Source organism: Mya arenaria, chromosome 8, assembly GCF_026914265.1.
Source record: "Mya arenaria isolate MELC-2E11 chromosome 8, ASM2691426v1".
Lineage (NCBI taxonomy): Eukaryota > Metazoa > Mollusca > Bivalvia > Myida > Myidae > Mya > Mya arenaria.
In genome coordinates, this window is record NC_069129.1 from 7849866 (window position 1) to 7871575 (window position 21710).

General features: G+C 33.4%; 1 protein-coding gene across 1 annotated transcript in view; it reads left to right on the forward strand.

Annotated features, from left to right (window-relative positions):
• The first annotated feature begins 2076 nt into the window (after positions 1–2076).
• LOC128242901 (mitogen-activated protein kinase kinase kinase 2-like) overlaps positions 2077–21710 on the forward strand; it is a 75062-nt gene continuing 55428 nt past the window's right edge. Inside the window, exons 1-2 of the mRNA XM_052960324.1 lie at positions 2077–2165; positions 14721–14762. The gene's annotated coding sequence lies outside the window, so the exon portion shown is untranslated. The remainder of the gene's footprint in view (positions 2166–14720; positions 14763–21710) is intronic.

Genomic DNA, 21710 nt, shown 5'->3' on the forward strand with positions numbered 1-21710 from the left:
ATTTAATATGAATTTAAAGACATTAAAATCTCTATCTGGACAAAAAAGTATTCCTCTCTGCCTGGCCACAATATCACGAGAATACATAACGCATTTCCATATCTCAATCTCAACTCACTTTTCTACATGTAAGCAGCACGATGCAGCACTATGAATGTTTAACTTTTATTTAAAAAAGGGGGTCTGTTACATATTATGTTGATAAGCATCACTGATAAAAAAGACAATAAATTCTAGAACAGGAACATCAGTAATAACTAAAAAATAATATAGATTGCATACGAGTACATTTTTTGCTCTAAATCATATTTCTTTGGAATAACGAACGAGGTGTTAAGCCTACTATTATACAAGCTAGAGAATGTACTTTCAAAAATAGTAAAACCCATAAGATTTGGGATCGTTTTATGCTGTTTATGTGGGAAAAATAAGATAAGATGCGATTGAGCGATGGTTTGTCTATGTTCGTGACGTTGGTGTCTGATCAACACGTGGTTAGAGGTTTTAAAAAACAACAACAAAAACACACACACAAAACACAAACAGGGTCATAAGTTACTAGTTGATTTCACCAATAAAGAAATTAAATATATTGTAATTCCGATTTTCAAAAACATTATAAATATAAATACTAGGTTGAAACTTTAATAACCAAATGAAGCAACTGGCGATAGGTATTTTATTTTAATTGTGTGGTAAAAGACAATGAAGTTAAACAATTTAAGTATAAACTACTTCATAGAAAGAAGAAAGAAAGAAATTTTATTCAAGGAAATATAACACACAATATACATTTGAAATAGGCCAACATGACCCGTGATCAAATTCATCGAATACAATAGCTTACGTATACAAATTCAAAATTCAAATTCAAATACAATCATGGCAACAAATAAATCTCCTCTTAACAAGTCCTCTGTGTAACCACTGATTTTAAGTAGAAGATGACAATTATTTCCTTATAAATTGCCCGTATCTAGATCAATTTGGGTCAAAGATAAATAATACTTAACAAAGTAAAATATAGACTGGAATCTCTTGTTATTGGATATAATATTGAATACAAAAAGCAAACAAACTTAATATTAACATTACTATTCTATGTCAAGTAGACCACTGCATGTAGAAGTCTTATTTCCCATCTTGAAGATGGCTGAAACATATTTATACAAGTATAAATATGATGAAAGGAAATCACAGTACATTTCTAAATAAATTCATTACAAATTAAAAGTCACATAGTTTGATTCACTAATAGAAGGTTTCATTAAAAATGAATTTATATGGTAGCGAATCTCATCATTCTTAGTCTATGTACACGGTATTTCATATGTTATAATGTATGGTTTCATGATGAAATGCATACGTGTTTATACGTGATTTTATACAATAAAAGAAATGCCGTCAGGTCATTCCAACAATGAAATAAATAAACGCTTACCTGTGTTTCGAATTACATTCAATGGGATTGACCCCGCCCCGGCAAATTTTGATTCTAATGACTTAATTTTGAAAATGCAACTCCAGACAACTGTGTAAAAATCAAAGTGTATTGGTAAGTTGAGATTTGTTGTTCTTAAAAAGGGGCTAATTTTAAAATGAAGCAGTAAGCATGTGATATTTTGTTTTTGTTTGCAATGCAAGGCAATAAAAAAAACCCAGCAAAAATGCATGGTGGCCTTTACGACAATGAGATTTGGCATCAAACGAAGAACTAACGATTCGCCACAATTAGATAACGATACGCCAAAGTTGTAAAACGATTCGCCCGATATGTTTGTTGTATATAATCCAGTACCGTATACTGTACGGTGCACCCATCGAACGGAATTCAGTTACAGGACATTTTTTAATTGATTTCCGAAAATAATAGAAGGAATGCTTTAAAACGAGGTTTATGAAAATGTGTGACCCTGAGATACAATTACAGTTGTAGTTTATTATCTTGTAGACCAGCAAGAGGTCATTCGACAATTTTAGCTGAATATTGCAAGGGAAATAATTCTGTCCAAATGCTTTTGGTTAAAATTCTTTGGTAATGTTTCGTGTCTAACATTGGAGCACCTGTTTTAATGACGTCACCCAAGATGGATGCTCCCTAGCATTACGAGACAATTACAAGTTATATTTTCAAGAATTGGACAAGAACGGATTAATTAATTGTGGTAATGATGGTGAAGTTTAATATTTTTTTAACTTAACTACGACGGGTATGAGTTTTAGCTGTTGTCGCTGCGTTTTATAAACATTAAACGAACTTTTTAGAACAGTTGACCTACGCCAAAGAAAACTTATTGAAGTTGTTGACCTACATATTTATTTAATTGTATAGGAATTTAAGTGAAATCACTCGATTTCTTTTGAGCAACTGATGACTAATTAAATAAGAAATTTGAAATTGTATTTTATTTCACCTGAAAAAATTCTCTTTTTGTTGATAACATTCATTTTTTTGGAAATTGCAGGATTAGTTTTTTACTTTTAGTTCATGACATATACTGATATGGCAATTGGCAGATATGAATGACTCACTACTTGTTTGTTTGTGTGTAATTCTAATTTGCACACACTTCAAAGTTCACCAAAGGACTTGCACTGATGACCATCAGAAAACAATCAAGTTGCTCTACTGTCTTAGCTACCTGGAAAGATGGTTCATGCACATCATTTCAGTGTTTCGTGGAAAACCTATTCATATGACAGAATGGTTATACATTTGTTTATTTTTGCTCAGCTCTGATTAACATTTGAACATTCCAGTTTGTCACAAATGTGCAGGGCCTTATGCAGGCTGTTTCAATGTTCCAGCATTGGGCGCTTGAATTTTGAACTCTGTGTCACTAGGGAAATTTAAATCCTAAGTGTGTTGATGCTTATGACCCGGGTACTGTTATATTTACAACAATGACAGCTTACATGTGTATACGACCCATCAATATTATTTGATATGCACCGTGATCACCTGAACTGCTGGAGTAAAATAATCCCAAAATGTTTCATAAACATTCCCAAAGCTTTAAAATTCTCATTTTTTTTTTATCTTTTCACAAAAAAATTACACCCCTTAACAGTTTGTGTATGAAAGAGTTGGTGTATTATTAAAGAAACAAACTTGATAATATTTCTTTAACTTTTTCTGTATAATATGCAAAGCATTTTTGTTCATTTCTTGGTATAATTGGTTTTCGCCTAGTTTACTTTGGTCACCATAAAATGACAATCAACCTCAAACAAGTGACCAAGCAGAGCTAAGCTCCTGTTCACATCATGATATTAATTAGACATGATGTTGTACTTAGAGCTATATTTTGAATACCTGAGTCCTTTGAAGACAGTCAAGAAGAAACTATGACATCAAAGGTATTCTTCTATGCTTTTTCACATACTGTACATATAATATACTATAAACAAACATCTGACCACACACAAGTTGAAAACAATCTTGTATGACTATATTTCTTTGATGTTGATGACACCTCAGTTTTGCAGGAAAATTAAAGAAACTGAATAAATGATAAATTTAATGTGTGGTGACAACTGTATAAATTTATGAATATTTACTTCAAGTGTTTTGAAACAACAAAGCATTATCATCTGCTAAAAGCTGTCATGGACGCTTTGTTATTTTATAAACTGTTTAAAAAATTGTTGATAAGAAATTGATTTCTTTAATTTTTTGGTCATCAAATCGTTAAGCCTGTCGTTGACAATTCTTCACTTCATTATTTTTGAGGTTTTTGGTAATTCTACTTACTCATTAGCAAACTGAATTGTCTTCATCAAACAGTTTCAATGTTAATACTCACAGTTTTTGTACTTTGTAGAAGTGATTACAGTTTTTGTTAGAATATCTGAAACTTCACGTTTTGCAATAGGAAAATAATTACGTACAATTACGTTGTTAAAGTATGTATGTAGGATATCACAATTGATTTAACAAGTTTTTTAAAGTTGATGAAACGTGCCAAGATTTGAATTTAAACCAGTTGAATAAAGTTCATAATGATTGACCTCAAAATTTTATGTTTTATTCTATTTCTATCATAAATTTTACTAATTTGATGATTTTAAGCACGTAGATAAATTTACAAATGACGTCGTTATACAGCATGTCCATTTTCAATGCTATTCAATTATGAAAAAAATAATATGTTGTTGCTTTTGATCATCTTTTGGCTGATGTTGTTTATTCTTTTGTAAAAATTTGGCTGCAACATAATTCTAAGCCCATTTTCTAGCTACATGTACTTAGCCCCCCCCCCCCCCCCCAAAAAATGATTTGGTTAGGGTTACATCCTTTTTAATAATAGGTAGGGTAGGTAGGCTTTTTATTTTTTTTATACTTGTTAGGCTTTATATAAGAACATTGTAATATTGGAGAATGGTGTTAAAGTAATATTCTTTATAAATCATTAAAGGTGTTAAACTACATATTAAAACACTCTATAAAAATGGTAGGGTCATCGACTATTTCATAGGTCTGATCGGGTAACCCAAACCAAATGTGTTTTTTAGGCCTTACTACTCAAGATAACATTTTGTGGTTTGACATGTTTTTGTACTTATGTGTTTGAACACTTGTGGCCATGCATCAACACTACATCAAATATATTCATAGTTTTATAAGTAATGATGATCTATGAGCATTTTCTGGGAAACTGTTACTGAAACCTGAACTGATGATAATTAAATATGTAGGGTTTTAGCCAGGTTTTTAAAAAGGACAGGGAACTAGGGGTTTAGACTGAGGGACACCCGGCGCTCGCCCCCTCTAAAATTGTTAAAGTTTACTTTTTGTGAATATCAGTAACTGAGGAACAATATGAAAATAATGCACATGAATGCAATATTCCAGACGTAAAAGTCTCAATATTTCATTGGGGACAACTTATAGGGTGCTGCAGAAGACAGAGTACTAAAGGAGAAAAGGGCACATTGTATCGGGCTGTATTTAAGAACTTGAACATTATGAATATCACCAAAAGTGTTAGGAACTGTTTTATTGAAGTAATTTTAGGTTTAAACCACCGAATATGTAAAGTTTGCACATATAATCTTATTACAGGTACTAATAAAAAAAATTGTGACTAATATTTAGTCTTTTAAGCATTTAATTCTTTGACGGCAGGAGGGAGCCCATGCGGGTCTCCATGAGGGTAGAGAGGGCCACCAAAATAGAACAGGGTGGAGCACCCTTCCATAACTATTTTGCTAAAACCATAAATATAAAGATTTTTTAAAATTTTATATAAAAAAAATCTGATCACTTTGTGTTTTAAGGGTCCTGTGCCCAAACTGATACCTGAATCTTATTTTGAGGGTGTTTTCCAGCTGAAACTCAAAAATTTATACATAGAAATTGAGGTATTATTAGTTCATTGTATTCCCGTTGTGAGAAACAGCAATGTTAAATAGAAGAGTGATAATTTTGAATGAGTTGGGTTTTCTTCCGTATCAAATGAAAAGGAATATGTATCACAGTATGTTTATAATGTATCACAGTATGTTTATAATGTATCACAGTATGTTTATAATGTATCACAGTATGTTTATAATGTATCACAGTATGTTTATAATGTATCACAGTATGTTTATAATGTATCACAGTATGTTTATAATGTATCACAGTATGTTTATAATGTATCACAGTATGTTTATAATGTATCACAGTATGTTTATAATGTATCACAGTATGTTTATAATGTATCACAGTATGTTTATAATGTATCACAGTATGTTTATAATGTATCACAGTATGTTTATAATGTATCACAGTATGTTTATAATGTATCACAGTATGTTTTTAATGTATCACAGTATGTTTTTAATGTATCACAGTATGTTTATAATGTATCACAGTATGTTTATAATGTATCACAGTATGTTTTTTTTTAAGTTCTGCTCAATGTATTGATTTATAGTTCTTCGAAGAACATGCAGTCACAGTGATAGCCTTGTTGTCCGCGGCGTTGCCTGCATCCTGGTAGGTGTCATGCAGAAATTTAACCTTGGCTGTTATTATAAAAAATTAACATTCAACTGAAAGTTATAACAGATTTGCCAATGATAAAACACACATGTTAAGCAAGGCCCATAAATCTGACTTCGATAATTGTTGAGTTATGCCCCCTTTTTTTGATCCAACAAATTTGCAAATTCAATGATCAAACAAATTTGCAAAAATATTCAAGGAAGTCAATTGAAACTTGGTACACATCTTGCCTACTATGCACATGTTATTGTAGAGTAAGGCAAACAACTGAGTTTTCCATTTTTAAGGGAATGGTGTCAGGGCCATTTGAAAAGAGAAAAATATCACCATTTTCCAAAAGGGGAAAAATACTAACATGATTCTTATAATGATCAATTTGTTTTCAAACCTTTATTCAAAGGACCTATGATCATATTCATGAATGCCACCTTAATGCTGCATTTGCTAAATGTTTAGAAGTCAATTCTCCTCCAAAATGTTTTTGCTTTGTTTTAAAGGGGATTTTTTTACCTGGGTAGGGGAAAAGTAATAACTTTCAAAATGGGATTTGGGTACGATTTTTAGCCCCAAAAAGGCCGAAAACAAACTGAACTCTGACAGCAGTAATTGTAAATAGTATGGCCCTTATTTCTGAAAAAAATAACTGCAGAGTGTTTGCAGTTCTGAACGGTGCTCTTGTCTAGACAGTTTTAAGTTGCTTTTTGTGGTGCATAATTTGGCCCCAAAAATGGATTAAGATATTCCTTTCATAATTACAAGTACTGTGTGTTGAATGGTGACAATCCTTGGGAAAAAAGGCTTATTACCTATGAAAACTGTATTGAATGCAAGTCAACATAATTACTAGACCTTTAACATGTGGTTGCAGTAAACATTGCCTTGACATAAGCTATTAATGAAAGATTGGTGTAATAGTTAGTTATCCTGTCATTTATGTAGAGAATTAGGGTGAATCTGGACCATGAAAAATGCATCTGTTGTCATAAAAAAACATGAATGTACAGTTGCTTCAAGCAAAATACGGAATGAATGAGAAGTTAGCAAGATTAATGGTATTTTTTTTGTACAAAGAACTGTTCCTTGTGTGTGTTTAAGGTAAGCCATCCATCGATTGTACTAAAAATTGCTACTGGCAAACTCTTATTTAAAGTAACAAAATTGTAAGTTTTTTTTTTTAAATTTCACTTTTTTTACATTAGATTAACATTATGTATTTTAAAGGGCTGCACTCCGTATGATGTAATAGGAAAAAAAAAGAAAATTGTTGAAAACTGACATAATCTTGGTATTGATGTGTACAATGCATTGAAACTTACTAACTGAAGTACCGAATAGTTTACAATTGATTTATTTTGCACTGTTTTTCATATTTTTCCATTAAAAAAGATTACTAGGTATGTCTACCTAGTAGAATTCATTCCTTATGCGTGATTGGCTAGTCGATGTTATCACGTGATATTACCAAGTTAGTATATCTAAGCTTAAAAATTCCATCTGTTTAGCGTAAGCCTTCGAAGCACATGGGAAACAACGCTGGACTGCAAATTTTGCGACACCGGTTCGAACACCGTCTCCGACACAATTTTTTTTACATTTTGGTATATTTTTTTTACAATTATGATATCAAAGAGTAGAACATTTCATTAAATAATTGTCCTGAGATTTGTTACAGAAAAAAAACTTTTTTTGGTGCCAATCTGGTGTATAGTCCCTTTAAGAAACAAAGTTATTAAGTTGCTTTATAATAATAGATTTTTATGTTTCATTACCTCCCTTTAATATATCGTATTATAATAGAAGCCTCATGATGGTGTTAATAAAAAAACTTAATCCATGCAAAAATAATATAATGGTTAATCAATATAAATTGAACACTATTGTTAATGTAAATATGTAAAATGCACTAACTCATCCTTGCCTCCTTAATATTGGTCTTTCCTTAACTGTTGATGACAAGCGGTGAAGTCAGAAAGGTTTTATCTGTGTCACTTAGAATATTTGTGCTTAAACCCCGCTAATAATTTGCCTCAAATAATTTTCAGTAAAACAAATTGTTGGGTTTAAGTAAACCAAATTGTTGTGTAGTTGCTGTCATAATCGACATTTTGAAAAAACTTGGCTTTTACTCTGAAAGTCCTTCACAATATTCTTATGGAACTTTGTACGCATGTTGCCAGAGACAATACACATTTGTATAGCGAGGCTTATTATTCTGGTTTTAATGATTGTAGAATGATGCCCCTTTTTTACCATCGCTCTGCGGTGCTCTTGTTTTGGTATACTTTCATTCCTTTTAAAAGATTTGTTTTACAATATCCAAGTAAAAGATCAGAAATGCAATTGATTGACAATTTGTATTATAAATCTGAAGTGAAATATGAACCATACTCTGTCTGTACTGGCTTTCAATGTTACTAGGGTTACTCATACTGTGACATGAACATTTTCACTATTCAACTGCTCAACAGTTCAAAAAAGTAAAATTTTTAACATTGATAAATTGTCTTTGAATTAAAGCAACTTAAGACACTGTAGTTTAAATATTACCGTTATAAGTTTTCATTTAAAAAAAATACATGTAGTGCAATGTTTTTCTCACCATTTTGGGAACATGGCCGGAGCATTTAGGATTAGATTATTTTAACATTGATTCAGAATTCCAATTATGCCAAGAAATGAGCATGAATGCTTAAAAAAATTGGCAGAAAAGGGAAAAAAATGTGATAAAAAAGTTTTCTTCAAGAATATACCAAATCACCAAATCTTCCATTTCACCAAATTGTTTTTTTTTTTTTTAAATAAATTGAAAAGCAAACATTAAATAAATGTTTTATTTTCACATTTAGGATTTTTAATAGGTTTCGTCAATGGGAATGGGGCCAATTTTTTGCCATAAATTGGTTGGAAAAAACATCTACACTAGTGTCTTGTTTAATTAATAATTTCCAACTTTTTGATATTAATTCAATAGCATATTTAGTGTTCAGTTTATCCAGTTGCTGTTTTAACCTGAAACGTCAGCTGATGATTTGAAACAGCAGTTTTTGTTACTGGCATTTAATGATATATGATTTGAATGTATTAGTTTTCAATTGGAATGGTAACAGCACATGTTAGATTTTTATCGAAGCATGCTGTTATATCGCGATAAGGAAATTCACAAACTGAAACAAGAGTTTCTGGCCGTAGAGTTTGGAAATGACAGGATACTTTGATATAAAACAGAAACTAGTTGCCATGGAAATGTTTAAACATTGTGCCAGTTTTTGAAACAGACTGAAAGAAACAGTGCTTTGGAAATGTTTCAAATGTTTAGAATATAAAACCTTGTGGGTACAGCAAGATGTTTTTTCCAGGGGCACATGCTCTTCATCCTGCTAGGGGGGGGATTTACAGGGGCACTTGCTCTTCATCCAGCTAGGGGGTTGAACAGGAGCAAATGCTTTTGAATCTGCCAGGGTATTGTAGAGGGGCAAATGCGCTTGAATCTGCTAGGGTGGTGTACTGGGGCAAATGCTCTTGAATCTGCCAGGGTGGTGTAGAGGGGCAAATGCTTATGAATCTGCCAGGGTGGTGTAGAGGGGCAAATGATCTTGAATCTGCCAGGGTGGTGTAGAGGGGCAAATGCTTTTGAATCTGCCAGGGTTGTGTACTGGGGCAAATGCTCTTGAATCTGCCAGGGTGGTGTAGAGGGGCAAATGCTTTTGAATCTGCCAGGGTGGTGTACAGGGGCAAATGGTCTTGAATCTGCCAGGGTGGTGTAGAGGGGCAAATGGTCTTGAATCTGCCAGGGTGGTGTACAGGGGCAAATGCTCTTGAATCTGCCAGGGTGGTGTAGAGGGGCAAATGCTCTTGAATCTGCCAGGGTGGTGTACAGGGGCAAATGGTCTTGAATCTGCCAGGGTGGTGTAGAGGGGCAAATGCTCTTGAATCTGCCAGGGTGGTGTAGAGGGGCAAATGGTCTTGAATCTGCCAGGGTGGTGTACAGGGGCAAATGCTCTTGAATCTGCCAGGGTGGTGTAGAGGGGCAAATGCTCTTGAATCTGCCAGGTTGGTGTACAGGGGCAACTGCTCTTGAATCTGGCAGGGTGGTGTACAGGGGCAAATGGTCTTGAATCTGGCAGGGTGGTGTACAGGGGCAAATGGTCTTGAATCTGCCAGGGTGGTGTACAGGGGCAAATGCGCTTGAATCTGCTAGTGTGGTGTACAGGGACAAATGCTCTTGAATCTGGCAGGGTGGTGTACAGGGGCAAATGCTCTTGAATCTGCCAGAGTGTAGTACAGGGGCAAATGGTCTTGAATCTGCCAGGGTGATGTACAGGGGGCAAATGCTCTTGATTCTGCCATGCTGGTTAACAAGGGCAAATGCTCTTGAATCTGGCAGGGTGGTTAACAAGGGCAACTGCTCTTGATTCTGCCAGGATGGTGGTGTACAGGGGCAACTGCTCTTGATTCTGCCAGAATGGTGAACAGGGGCAAATGCTCTTGATCCTCAGTGAGGGGATTGAACAAGGACTTGAACTCTCATGACCCATTTTCTGGAACAATATAACAGCTCAATGTTTGTGTATTCCCATTTTGACGTGTTCTGAAACTGTTTAAGGAAATTATTTGATAAGCTGTGTTTTGGTTTATGAGTTAAAGTTTAACCAAGTTATAAAGCTGAATGAAATAAGATACTGAATTCTGTTACACTTACAATATTTTTTTAAAATTGGGGGAAGTGTTGAATGCCCCTTTAATTTGAGGGATCAACTTACCACCTTCCAGCATCTTTAGGACTGAAAATAAATCTACATAATAATGCTCATGCATGGAATCATACACTTTTATAATATGCTTCATTTTATTACATAAGTTTTTGGACAATTTAAAAAAAAAAATCGTTTCAAAGGGCCTTTTTTATGAAAAAAATAGGGAATTTTGAAAAATATGCATATTTGAGTTAGCTTATATGTAATCTTTAAAATGATATATCAAGATCATGATCGTACCACTCAAATTGCTGTTTTATGTTGTAATTGCTGACTACAGTGCATATAGATAGAGCTACGCCAATGAGCATAGCACCAAGTGACTTATCATGAGAAAATGTAGGGGAATTTTATAGATGTAGACTGTTGATGTGTTTTGGCCTCTTTGATATGCTTTGTTTCTCTGGTTTGATATGAATTTGGGTCAGATTTATCATTACAAAGTTTACAGAAAAGAACCTGGGACTTTTTCTAAATCTCAGGCTGCCATGTAATAAAATAGGGTTACTTTTAATAGTAAGTACAAGTTTTGATATGGAGAGGTAATGTATATGTTTTTTTGTGTCACCAAAGGCGGGCATATTAAAATTGCACCGATCGTCCAGTTTTCTTTGTCTTGGCTGTAACTTTGTCATGCAGGGAGGGGTTTTATTTAAAGTATTCGACACATGCATTCATTGCATAAAGGTGGTGCATCGCATTGCAAGACCCTCGAACCTACCTCAAAGTTCAAGGTCACACTCAGAGTTTTTGCAAGACCCTCGAACCTACCTCAAAGTTCAAGGTCACACAGTTTTTTGATTGGGAATTTTTATTCATCATTTGGGAAAACCCCATACCTATTGGCATTTGGAGCATAAGGCGACTATAAATTAATTGCTAGCATGAACACATATTCAACTGTGAAACAGTCCTCTAAGAAAAAAAGGTAACCCCTGCCCAAATAAAAAATTTTTTTTAGATGAAAATCTAGCAAATAATTTATATTGGCCTAAATAACTATTTGCCTTAAACATGAAGTGCACAAAAAAGTATCTTAAATCATGATGATTTCAAGATGAGTCTGTGATTATTGTGTCAAAGCACTTGTCCCAGCAGACGAATTGTCTCGGTAGATGACTTGTCTCCATTGAAGTATGTGATTTATATAATGATGTTTGATAAATGGTAATTGTTAAATATGTGAAGAAATCTATGGAAGCTTTTCAACCGCCTGTCAATTTAAAATGAGTTCGAGTGTTCATCGCTTCATAAAATGACTGCTGACTAAATGTGGAAAACTTAAAATGTACGGCATATATTACAAAAAATCAGAAAAAAATCAAGCTTGATTTAATTCTATATAACCATTTTAAAGAGATCATTGACCATAATTTGATTTCAGAATGCTGTTTTTTTAAAGCTGCACTCTCACAGATTGTCCGTTTTGACACTATTATTTGTCTCAGATTCGGCTGATTTTGGCATCAATGCCTACAGTTCAGTCATATTAGTTAATTCATCATAAAACAGATCCAATTGTTTGGTAAACTCCCGAAAATTTAATTTTTCTGAAAGTGTTGGTAATGCTCATAGCCATAAAATATTAATTTTAGAATGTAAATATGATGAGCTGTGATCTGATCTTTTGTCAGCAATCTTAAATCACTGGATTCCAGACATATATGCCAAAATTGGCTTATTCCAAGACAAAAAAAAAAAAGCTGTCAAAACGATCAATCTGTGAGAGTGCAGCTTTAAGATGGTCTACTTTGAACTTAGTTTTCAAAAAAAGGCAGTGTCCTTTAAGGCGAATGATTCATAAGAAAGATATAAATTTGTAATACAGATATGGTTGAATAGTCAAAGATTTTTTTCATCAGGTTATTTATGGAAACATATTAGTGTTAAGGATATGTAAATACTTAGTGTATTTCTGTACCTTTGATGTTTGTGGTTGCATTTGCTGCAGTATTGTGAACGTACAGGTATACAGGAGTTCTCCTAATTAAGTAATATATCATACTTTAACTAAACAAACGAATTATTATACTCTACAGGTATTAAAAGATAGCTTTGATATTAATAATAATATTTGGCAGTTGCACTTATAACAGACAGTTTGTTTTCTAAATATAATTTATCATTAATCTGTTCATGTGTAATAATTATAGATTTTTAAAGTTCAGTATTAATCGTGAAATCTTGATTGAAAGCATTTAACTTCAGACTATTGTACAATTGTTAAGATTTTTGTTTTTCTTGCTGGGACACAAGCATCAAAAACAGTAGCAAATACAGTGAAATATCAATTTCAAAAAGGGTTTAAGTCTTTTGACCCCTAACTTTGGGCATGAATCCCTCCTACTGGAACAGTCACCCCTGGCTATTTTTTTCAGGACTGACAATTCGTTAAAACACTGTATTCATAAAGCTCCCTGTATAAGTTTTAAGTATCTATTTTTTTGGGGGGGGGGGGCTATTTGGTCAACTTCTTTCATAAGTCTCTAAACTACAGATAACCTTTTTACTGAAGTGTACTTGTGTAATTTTTTAAGGGTGTATTTTACACCTTGGTTTCATTTAATGAAATTTATTGGGGATTTTTAAAGTGAACTGGTGCATTGAATACAAAACATAAAAGTATTTTCAATTATTATATTCAATGAACATTTAAGTACATTCAATACACGTAAATGAACGATCTGCTTGACATGATCAAAAACACCACACAGCGCTTTAATACTTCCCTTTGCATTATAAAACACTATGCTCATCAAGGGAGATCACTGCTTAGGAGTTAATTCTAGACTGGTTAATCGACGATCTTCGATTTGGTCAAAACAGTAGTTCTCAAAACAGTCAAAAACTTTATCCAAGTTATGGTTTGTTCTAATAAAAAAAATTGTTTATACTGATACAAGCAGATGTCAGATTTGATATCATTGTTGGCAAATTTAAAATGTATTCATGCTATTATCCCCCTTATCTGTTTCTTTGAAGGCTAAGAGAATATTGCCCAAACATTTTCATTTTTATCAAACCTGTAGAATATTAGAAGTGAAGATATATATTTTAATGTCTTAATCCGAGCATGAATCACCTATTAAATATTAACTCGGACAAAACAATTTTAATCCCCCTAGCATTATAATTAGCATAAAGTTGGAGGCCTCCTTTTTTGTTGTACGTACTTTGGAAATGGTATTTTAAATCATATATGAGGTATTTTTGAAAGGGAAACTGTGTGAGGCCCAGTTTGCATTTGAGTAGATTTATGAAATTTGCTGGTGTGCCTTCTTGAATTCAAACAGCATGAACACATGAAAAAATGATCAATCTTTAAATCAATAACATCATGATATGCTGCATGCTGAAATCTATGGATGTTACTGTCAGGAATGTGTCAGCACTTTCTTCCAAGCTTAAGTAGGGGAATCTCACAATTTTGCTGATGTTGTAGGTGTTGATTACATCTTCTGTGCACAGATACAAACTGCTTGACTCATATGTGTCAACGTTTCTGGGAAATAAAAAGCTATGTTTGAATGCTATTTGGAAAAGGGGGGAGGCAAAATATCATTGGGAAAGTGTGTTGAGGTAAGGGGGTAAAAATTGTCATTTAGGAAGTGAGGGTGTTTGCAAAATGTCTTGCTTGGGTGCAGGTACAAATGCAGGCCTTCGCTTGGGTGGAAGGGGAGGAATGTCTTTGAGGGTTATGGAGGAATATCTGGGATGGAGAGGGGGGGGATGTCTTGCATGGAGAGGATGGAAATGTCTTGGATGGAGGTGGGGGTGGAGGAGGGGGGGGCGTATGGGTATTTGAATCACTTGAATATTGCAGTGCAACCTTTGTTTTGTTTCACTGCAGAAGTTTACATCATCTTTACACTTTATAAGCTATTTAAACCAATATTCATCACGTTTTAGTTTTCATTGGTCAGTTGACCCTCTTTCCAAGTATAGCGATTGATACAGTTTTCTTTTATTTTCAGAATGATACAACTCGGCATACAGACAACAGTCCCAGCATTAAGGTATTGCCTCCTTACAATCTTTGAATCTCAGATGTCTTAACATTAAGGTACTACCTCATGACAATCTTTGCATTTCAGTTTTCTCAACATTAAGGTATTACCTCACAACAATGTTTAAAGCTCAGATGTCTCAACATTAAGTTATCACCACATAACAATCTTTGAATCGCAGTTAAATGAGTTGACCCATATTTGGAAGAAACCAAAACCTAATAGATTTAAGCAGGGTTTTTTTCAGCTAATTTGGGGAAAGGACCATACATTTTTTATGATGCATGTCAAATTATGCCCTCTCAAAGCCAAATCATTGAACCGCCCCCCCCCCCCCCTCCCAAACTGATCCGTGATATATAATCTTCTCTTTTAATCTAAGTAGGTGGGTCTTTATATATTATATCATTTTAACCTACAAATTAGCAATAAAATAACTAAATTTGAGTCACACAGTCATTTCTTCGGTTCCCTGCTTTGCTGCTGGATATTTCAATGAACTAAAGTTATTTTTGACGTTTGATCATGTTGCTTTTATGAGATGATAGTGAACAAAATATATTTTATATATTTGAGGGTATGTATGTTAAATTTACGATAATAATGTCAGTGGATTTTATTGTTATAATAATGTGAAGATCATTTTATGACGGCATAAAGTTGGATATACAAGCATTAAAAAATGTATGTATTGAACTCATGTAGACACAGAGCCATTTTAAAATAGCATTTAAAATAAATATTAACCAAAATAATTCAAACACATGATGTAATTCTTAAAAAAAACATAGTTAAATTATGTAAGCTTTTAAGCAATGTACTTTCTGTATTTATGATATAATGCATGGTTGCTCGTCATTTACTGTCAAGGCCTTAAATAACCCCGTTTGGTTCAGGTTACCCGACCCTACCTACCGTTTTTTTAGATTTTTTTTTTTTTAATTTAATGTGCTGTTTATAACCTTGAATGTTTTATACAGAAGATTACTTTAACACCATTCTCCAATGTTGAAAATGGCTTTCTTATAATAAAAAAAATAATAATAGAAAAAGGCTATACCTACCCTACCTATTTTTGAAAAGGATGTCCCCTAACCAAACCATTTTTGTAGGCCCAATTCCCTGTCACATAATAATAACCAACATCTGCCTGAATTTTTAAGTTATGTTTATTACTTTCTCACAAAAGATTTTGGTAAAAGTGTTGTATGTAAGCACATGATAAAATGATAAGTCAATAATATATAAATATTGCATGGCTTTCAGTGTGACAGTACATATTGTCAACATGAGGGAAATACTATTACCCGAGGCGAAGCTTTGGGTAACAGTATTTACCTGAATGTTGACAATTTGTACTGTCACACTGGAAGCCATGCACTATTTATTTTATTATACCGAACACAGTTACATTTATATACATAATTATATAAGATTTTTACCATTACACAACTTTCAAGTTTAATCAATTTATTCTGTAATTATTGTTTGTTTACATTAGCTGACATTATTCTGCAAATGTCGTTTGGAAATTATGGCAAACACTGGAAGGTACCAGATTTACAACACATTTTAATAAGCGCTTACCACCTCAGACTTGGGAAACCCCACATGCCTATTTTTAGGCACGCGTGCTATGTGACAGTAATAATGTCAACCGGTCAAAATGGTACTGTCAGTGTGACAGTAAGAAATTGCCCATGATGGGTATATGAGAAATTACCATGGGCAGGTCGCGTGATGTATAATAATTCAGAATTATTTCATAATCAGTTTAAACTCTTAAGGCTAGCTGCACTTAAATACTTATTTTTTTTAGCCAGCACATTTACAACAGACTTTCCTAATTTATTTATTTAAACCAACTTCTTTATTCTAAACTACTGTAAGCTCATGTAATTTTGGGAGGATTTATTTTTGTTAACTCAAAATTAACTTGTTTTGTCTCCATGGCATTACAAACATTATATTTACTTTGCTAAATAAAAATGAAAAATGTAAAATGAAAAATTTATGATTTGAGTAATCTTTTTATATAATCATTAGGCATTATAGAGTTTTTTTTCGGTTTTCCAATCAACTACGTTAAATTACATTTATCATCAACCAGTTTCTTTTTCTCAAAAATTATAAAAAAAAAAATGGATTCCAAAAAGGGTCCGAAAGGGTTTGCAGTCTGTCAACAAAATATAAATGTTAATCTGACCTGAAATATGAGGAACTAATATTATCGAAGAAAATGTTTAGCATGCTTAAAAAAGGTAATGAAAAATCCCTACCAATTGACTCATAATCTTTTTAGGCCCTAACCAGAAATAAACCTAAAGTTAAGTAAGGCCTTATTTTTAACCTTGCAGAAAATACACCACGTATAAACAACTACAATATTCCACAAACAAGTTCAGCACGAATTTGTACCAATCTACAGCACATTCCTCTGTACTGCAGTATGAAATTTGAGAAAACAATTATATCATTATCATACAGCTAAAACATGTGTTTAAAATTGTTTGGATAGCAGCTTTAAATTACACTTAATATTGTTTAACTTTGTTTTCAATATAATACTAACACTGTTAATTTCGTTTATATAGAACATAAGCTTGTACAGAAGTTAGGGTTAAAATGTACTTAAGCTCAGTGTAAGCTTATTGTACTGCCTTATAATTATTGACACAACATGAACACACGATTCTTGAATTTAGAATTGTGGTAAAATATATATTTAAAGATACGAGTGTTTGTTTTCCACAAAATGATGTAACCCTTCTTGATGCTCCCCATAGACTACTTTCTGTGCACCTAAGACTACTTCATGTGACCCACAAACTACTGTGTGTGACCCTATAGACTATTTTGTGTGACTACAAAATTCTTCTTTTGGCCTAATGATTTCTTTGTTTGACCAGGATACTTGTTTGTCTGACCAACATAAATTTTATTACTTTGTGTGATCCAAACATTACTTTATTTAAGGACTGCATATTACTAAATTGGATGTGTGATAAATACACATAACTTGAATGACTCACAGACGACAACAATGTCTGACCCACAGACTTATTGACCCTCAGATAAGTCTGTAGGACCATCTCATTACAGTGGGACCTACAGACTTCATCATTAGACTCACATAATTATTTGTGGGACCCACACATTACTATTAGACTCACATAATTATTTGTGGGACCCACACATTACTATAATATGTCCTACATACTTAATTCGAGACACACATACTTCCTTGTTTGACCCACATTCTCATTTGGGACACAAAAACTTCCTTGTATGAGCAAAATTCTCATTTGGGACACACATACTCCATTATATGACCCACATTCTCATTTGGGACACACATACTTCATGGTATGACCCACATTCTCATTTGGGACACACATACTTCATGGTATGACCCACATTCTCATTTGGGACACACACTTCATTATATGACCCACATTCTCATTTGGGACACAGATACTTCATTATATGACCCACATTCTCATTTGGGACACACATACTTCATGGTATGACCCACATTCTCATTTGGGACACACACTTCATTGTATGACCAACATTCTAATTTGGAAACACAGACCTTCTTTGTATGACCCTCATTCTGATTTGGGACACACCAACCTTTGTATGACCCACATTCTCATTTTGGGCACACAGACGTCCTTGTATGACCCACATTTTCATTTGGGCCCCACAGACTTCTTTCTATGAGCAACATTCTCATTTGGGACCCAAGACTTCATTGTATTACCCACATTCTCATTTGGGACACACAAACTTCATTGTTTGACCCACATTCTCATTTGGGACACACAGACCTTCTTTATATGAGCCACATTCTCATTTGGGACCCACAGACTTCCTTGTATGACCCCCATTCTCATTTGGGACCTGCAGACGTCCTTGTATGACCCACATGCTCATTTGGGACCCACAGACCTCCTTGTATGACCCACATTCTCATTTGGGATGCACATACTTCTTTGTATGACCCAGATTCTCATTAGGGATGCACAGAGGTAATTTTATGACCCAGATTCTCATTGGGACGCACATAATTCTTCATGGTATGACCCAAATTCTCATTGGGGATGCAAAGATGTCCTTTTATGACCCATATTCTCATTGGGGATGCACAGACTTCGTTGTATGACCCACATCCTCATTTGGGATGCTCAAACGTCCTTGTATAACCAGCATTCTCATTTGGGACCCACAGACTTCCTTGTATGACTTACATTCTCATTTGGGATGCACAGACTTCCTTGTATGATCCACATTTTCATTTGGGACGTACAGACATCCTTGTTTGACCCACATTCTCATTTGGGACGCACAGATGTCTGTGTATGACCCACATTCTCATTGCCGATGCACAGACTGTATCTTATTCAACTCAATAAGAATATATAAAATACATAACAATTCATTTAATTTAAACCAAGGACACTCATGATATAGAATTACTTAAGCTAATACTTCAAGATCTCCCTCTCAATGAAAATTGCACTTTTTTGTGATTTTTTGTCTAATAGATTCAATTCCAGTCTTATTAGTGAAGTATTAGGGAAAGTTTGGTGACATTGTTGAAATTCGATTAAGCTAGTAAGCATGATGCAGCAACTTTTAGAAAGAATTAATATCTGCATTGGTTGTGCATTATAATTGTACAGGTTATTGTATTATTGTGATGTTAATTTCCAGAAAGTACCACGGCACCTTCTAGAATTTTAGCTCAGCTTAAGACTATAGTGTTCAGTTGTAAGGCGTAAAGAAACCAGTTCGTCTCCACTTATCCGACCAACGCTATTTTATCCTCCCGACCCTACACTTTTTAGTGACTCATTGAAAAGAGAGGCTTATTTCTACGTCTGATACCATAATTAAAAAAAATAAAAAATCTTGATTGTCAAAAAGCTTAGTGTCATTCATTTTGATTTGATGTAAAAAAAACATTATCTGCCTGTGTTTAAAATAAAAAAGTTTTATCTTGAACAGATGTTAACACTTATTGATACATTTAGACCTTGTCAACATTTTATCAAGATAAACAAAATTCTTCAAATGTTTTCTGTGAACTTTATCAATATCAGTCCATTTATAATTTCTACTTATTGACTTATGTAGATAGTTAATTGCTTACCCATGCAAACAATTGTAATTGCTTACCCATGCAAACAATTGTAAAAAAGTATTTATTTTTAAAGTGCAATGTAAAAACATTTCATGATGGTTAAAGGTTGTTAGTATGATCTTACAAAAATAAATGGTTTGATGTAACACACTTGTCTCATAACAATCTATTTTGTGTAAGAACATACTCACAATCATTTACAGTTTAGTGATCTACAATATATTGTGTAAACTACCCACTAACACTGTTTATAACTACCACTTCAGCAGATTACTAACGGACGGCTGTTTATTTACTGAAATAAAGGTATTTGCAAATAGTATGTTGACCACTTATTAATACTGATAGATGCTCATTTCCCAATATTGATTGTTTAAAGTAGTTTTTAAGTTGTGTTCCTTTAAAGTAAAAAAAAGCACTGTAAAAACATAAGGACATTAAAAGCTGCACTCACACAGATTGACTGTTTGGACAACTTTTGAAAGTTTTGTCTTGAATCGAATTAGCAAATTTTGTGTTAATGTCTGGAATCCAGTGATATAAGACTGCTGACAAAAGATCAGATCGCAGTTTTCATCTTTATGTTCGAAAATTAATGTTTAGTGGCTATAAGCATTTCTAAGACTTTAAGAAGAGTGAGTTTTTCAACATAAAACATCATTTTTTGATCAAAAATATGGAATCTGCGATCAAATCCTTTTTTTCAGCATTCTTTTATCACTGGTTTTCAAACATTTACATAATAAATGGTTAATTTCATGCCAATAAAAATAAGAAAAAAATAAAAAAGTTGTTAAAATGGTAAGACATGAGAATATTTGTTTTGATGTTTGACATTTACTTTAAGAAAAAAATTCACTTGGACATTACCCTTGGATAAATTTTGAACCAAATTCCATGTTGTCTAAGCAAGAGTGACTGATGGCTGGATTTAAAGGGGCTTTAAAGTAAATCAAGTTCATTTTGAAAGATAGTTATATAGCTTATCATTTTGAGAAATGATGGAGTACTTGATCAAGATATTTATTATTTCAAAGTAAACACATTGAAAATGCAGATAAGACCCAGTGATTTCGGCACCCCATGTATTTAGTGGTTAAATCATCATTTTCTCACCACCAATATAAATCATCATAAACCTGCATCCAGCATTATTTCATGTGCAGTTAACTGCATTTTAATACTTCGTGCAGCAGACTACTTAGTTACTGAAATGTGGAAATAGCCATTATATTCTCATAATTCTGCAGGGAAAAAAACGACAGCTAAATGTTTTTGAAAAGGGAGTAAAACATATATCGTTAACTCTCTTATTTCAGCTTCTATTGATACACAACTTATCATTGCATGAAAGTTATTCTAGAGCAAAACCGTTAGCTGAGTCCAATTTATTATTATTGATTTACTTCTCAAGTATATTTTTTCTTGAGATTAAAAATGCCTTTGCTTAAGATTTTAAAGACTGTTCATTAACATTATTATTTGTAATATTTATACTTATATATATATATATATAATTATACACTGTTATACTTGCCGCATTATTTTTGAAAATGTGTCATATCCAGTGGAAGCACTTTGACAAATCCATCATCAGTAACTCATTGATGATTCCAAAAGAGAGTGTTTTTGCAGACCAATTCAGGTCTGACATGTGACCCTATTCCCAATGCAAACCATATTTTTATCCCCCGCCAAATCGAAGGTTTCCGGAGGGGGATATTGTTTTGGCGTTGTCCGTCATTCTTTCCGTCCGGAACCATATCTCTTGTTAGGCATTGATCAGAAAATGTTCAAACTTGGTCAGA